Source organism: Prionailurus viverrinus, chromosome C2 (assembly GCF_022837055.1).
Source record: "Prionailurus viverrinus isolate Anna chromosome C2, UM_Priviv_1.0, whole genome shotgun sequence".
Taxonomy (NCBI): Eukaryota; Metazoa; Chordata; class Mammalia; order Carnivora; family Felidae; genus Prionailurus; species Prionailurus viverrinus.
In genome coordinates this window covers 14,053,558-14,057,879 of record NC_062569.1, presented here as the reverse complement: position 1 = coordinate 14,057,879, position 4,322 = coordinate 14,053,558, and the positions used below count along the sequence as shown (strand labels likewise).

The 4,322-nt window shown below is 45.5% G+C and overlaps 1 long non-coding RNA gene across 1 annotated transcript; it reads left to right on the top strand.

The window, feature by feature from the left end:
• The first annotated feature begins 2,585 nt into the window (after window positions 1–2,585).
• Window positions 2,586–3,513, top strand: LOC125175787 (uncharacterized). Its single transcript, XR_007155964.1, has 3 exons — window positions 2,586–2,786; window positions 2,931–3,063; window positions 3,169–3,513. It is a non-coding gene; the product is annotated as an uncharacterized LOC125175787 (long non-coding RNA).
• The last annotated feature ends 809 nt before the right edge of the window (window positions 3,514–4,322 follow it).

Genomic DNA, 4,322 nt, shown 5'->3' with positions numbered 1-4,322 from the left:
CAGACGGGGAAACTAGACCTCTGAGAAGGGGGCGCTGGATGGCTAGCTGGGCTGGTATGTCTGAAGGAGACTGCCAAGTGGAGTCAGTTGCTCTGACTGGAGCCAGTTGCTGTTGCCAGGGTGGGTGAAGACTTCTGTCTGGAGCCACGTCACAGAAGAGGAAGCAGATAGGGGAGCCAGATCCCTCTCTACCCCCTGGCGCTGGACCTAGCAGGGAGCCTGCATGCGGCCCAGGAGAAATGTGTTTTGCAGAGTCCCAGCCCCGGCACTACGAAGCAGGATGGGTTTGGACACGAGACACAATTAAGTTACAAACCAACATAGAGAGAGAACATAAACGTGTGTATACACAGAAGAGAGAAAGAAAGACAGAGGGAGAAAGGACATGCGAGTGAGCTGGCAAGAACAAGCATGTAGCCAAGAGCTGGCTGGGATAAAGACTGTTGCTACTCGGTTATAAAAATAATCATCATAATAGCCTGCATGTAAGAACTTAGTGCAGGGGGGAATAGCATTAGAACCCTTGTTTAGCAAGGGGGTGGGGTGGTGATTAAGTTCTAAAATCAGAGCATTAGGGGGAAATCACACATAAACACTAGAATCAGGCACGAAGACTCTAAGAGCCTGTTGAAATGAGAAAACATTTCTGTCTACTATCCTGTGCTCCGTCTGTGACAGACACGTGCGTCCTGCCCCCTAGATATTATTATTTTCTCCCTCTCTTCTGCTCTCTCACCAAGCACAGAGAGAGGGATTCTTAGAAGTTACGTGTGTACGTGTTGCAACTTCCCCTTGAATTGTACCAGGTATGTGCTGAGCACTTTCTCATGTGCTGTTTTACTTGATGATCACGTTGGCCCTAGACATGGTATTATTATGCCTCCCTAATCAAAAAGAGATCAGACGCACAGGAAGGTTGACTGATGGGCTATGGGCACAGCCAGTGAATGACAGAACCTACGTTTCGAACTCAGGTGTTATCTTGTTCCAACCCTGTGCTGTGTAATTGGCGTAGCCCTGCTCCCTGCCTCCGAAGGTTCTGCCCTGACTTTATGTGTCTAGGGGAAATCAAGTCATCTCTAAAATCAAAATAAGAGGCCTCTGCAAGGTCTTCAAGGTGCAGTAGACGCACAGTATCCAGCATGGCAGCCATTGGACATGTGTGGCTATTTAGATTTAAATTAAGTAAAATTAACTAAAATTTAAAAGTCCGTTCCTCAGTCACACTAGACACATTTCAGGAGCTCAAGAGCTACATATGACTAATGACTGCCATATTAGCACAGAACATTTCCATCCTCACAGAAAGTTCTGAGGTAGATCCATAGTGAGTGAGAACGTGATTCTAAAGCTAGTTAAAAAACGTACTGCCCCATCTTCCTGGCTGTGCATCCCCGGGAAGATTCCTTAACCTCCCTGTCTCTCAGTTGCCACATCTGTAAAATAGGAATACTCAAGGAAGCTCCTCACAGGGTTCAGATGAGAGTTAAGACACTATTTACAAAGTTCTTAGTATGGTACTTCACACATCATGGCTTCCTAATACATTACCTAAGGGGGGAAAAGGTCTAACTTGTGATTTTCTAAAAATTCCACTGTCTCTATTTACCGTCTGGCATTTTTGTTTGAGAAAGAGAGGAAGAAGTTTGAAGCAGGGGGAAGAGTATCTTGATAATTTATGTTTGGAGTGCTTCATGGAGTCAGGGAATCCTATATAAATTTACAAAATTATTTTATTTCATATACATTACCATGGCTCAACACCATGTACCAGGTTTCCATCTAAGAACTTAGCACATATTCCCTCGTTCAGTCCTCCAAATGGGCCTGTGATGAAGCTAATCTCTACCCTCATTTCAGTATCCCTTGCATTTCTCTACACATTTTACCACTTTTCTGGGTAAGTCCCGCAAGAGTGAGGAAGAGGGGACAGAGATGAAAGAATAAGATTCGACCCTTTTGAAGAGACTAGAGAAACAAATGACTGTGGAGGGAATACTTTCTCAGGCTAGATATTTTGTGTGCATTATTTAATTTGATGTAACGGCCCTATGGGATGGGTGATCTTTTCCTCATTCTATAGATGCGGAAATAAGCTAAAGAAGTTAATTACAACTAGCCCAGCATCACACAGTTCTGGATGAGACCTGTGATTCTAACCCAGGCCTAATATTTTTCATGGCATCTTGATGTCTATTAATAGGGAAGGTAATTTAAACAATACTTCTTTAATGTTTATTTTTGTGTGAGAGAGAGAGAGATTGAGAGAGAACACGAGCGCAAGCAGGGGAGGGGCAGAGAGAGAGAGAGAGAGAGGGAGAGAATCCCAAGCAGGCTTCACACTGTCAGCACAGACCCTGATGTGGGGCTTGATCTCCTGAACCGTGAGCTCATGAGAGTTATCACTGGGTGGGAAGTTGAGAGTTTGAAGTCGAAGACTGAAGTCACTAAAGAGAAGACCAGGCGGTTGTTGACACCCCTCCTACCCCCCCCCCACCCTTTCCCTGACCACCACCCTGGGGCAAAGGAAAATGGAGAACCTCTTGCTAACTTCCAACTGCTCTCTGTTATGTAGTATTTCAGTGACAGGATCCACTCAGGAGAGTCGGGGCAAGGCTGGCTGAGGTTCTCAAGGAGCTGAGTTTTGAGTTCAGGTGCCTGCGTGGCAGTGGAATGATGCTTCCTGACCTCTCAGACCTTTGAGACCTCTGGGCGGTCTTAGACTTCACCTGGAGCCTCCTGTCCAGCATGCGACCATCTAGGGGAGTTCCAGGGAAAGGTGGCAGGTAGAGTATCCTTTCTGAGTTTTATTCTCTCTCATCCTCCCTTCTCTTCTTTCTGTGTGTCTGTGTTACTCTGTTGTGTCTCCTTCTCCTCAAGATTCATCGACCAGTGATGCAGGGGTATTTATTTTATGTTCTTGTCAACAGAGATATCATGGACTGAAAGGTGATGGGTACCCCAATGAGCTCACTACAAGATCTCAAAGATTCCAAACCACTGGCTGCTCCAAAGCATAAAGCCACCCTTCTGGAGAGTCGGCAGGAAGGAAGCCTGGCGGAGGTGAGGAAACATCACTCTTCCCTCTGCCCTTGACTCCATCGGCCTTTAGCTGTCAGATGGTCGGGCCCAGGCCTGAGGGGCTTTTTCCCGTGTGTCCTTCCACAGGCTCTGCTTTTGGCCAGAGGACAGACCACCTCCTCAGGTCTCTGGGGGAACTGCTGAAGGACAGTGAGGAAGATGTTGCTGGTCCCCAGGACAGAAACATAGCGGCTGGAGCCAGGAAGCACCTGGAGTGGGACTCAAGCCCAGCACCCCTTCAGACCGATGCTCTCTGAGCGGCGTGTGGTCCTGGATCGGACTGTTTTGGCTTTGCCATCACGTGCATAACACAGTTCTAGATGCTTTTAAACGGTTGGCTTTCTTTCCTTCCCCCCACCCACTGTCTTTTCTTTTTCTTCTCTTGGCCCTGAGAACTGTAAGAAAAGAATTGTTTTAGAAAGTATAATTCTCTTGCTGACATTAGCCTTGTTTATGAATAAATTCTGTCCCGAAGGATTTTCTGAATTGCAATCCCAGGTTACCTAGTAAATGGGGCTGCATGGTTTGATTTGTGTAGTACTGATCCTTAGATTAAAAATACATTTTCTTTCTTCTTTTCTTTCTTTCTTCTTCTTTTTTTTTTTTTTGTAAGTTTGGATCCAGGTAATGGCCCGAGTCACATTTGCTTAGCTAGTGAAGCGATCTCAGTGTGGTATCGCTTGGAGTTGAAATATAATCAAACATATATTATACCTGGGGCTCTTGCACACTATTTGATATATATGTTACGCTACAAAGAAACACAAACCTTGTAGGTTGAAATTTAATTCCTGTCTGATCCTGCAGTTAGAATGGTAGAGAAATTATAAATACCAAAAGTGGCTTCAAATACCCTGAATGTGAGCTAACCAACAATAAGTGAACAGTTTGGAAATGCCGTTTTCCAAGGCAAAGCAGGAACTGGAGATCAGCTGACCTCATCAGCAGGGTTGTGCAGGTCCGTCTGTGGATCTGCTCATTTTGGAAGAATCAGAGAACAAGGCCTGCTTCTGTGTTTGAGTTTACGGAAATTGTGGCGTTGCTGACTTAATGCTCTGTAACTGCCTGCTTTGCAATAAAACACCTTTGGTTGACTCAGCAACAAGGTCTCTGTCAATTTCCTTCAATATTGTGTCCTCAGTGCTGTGTAAGAAAGTCCAAGGTAGACCTTTGAGTGGTTGACCAGTCAGAGATCTCGGCTGGATGAAGCTCAGTGCTCCTTCAGTGGCATACAGAGTTAT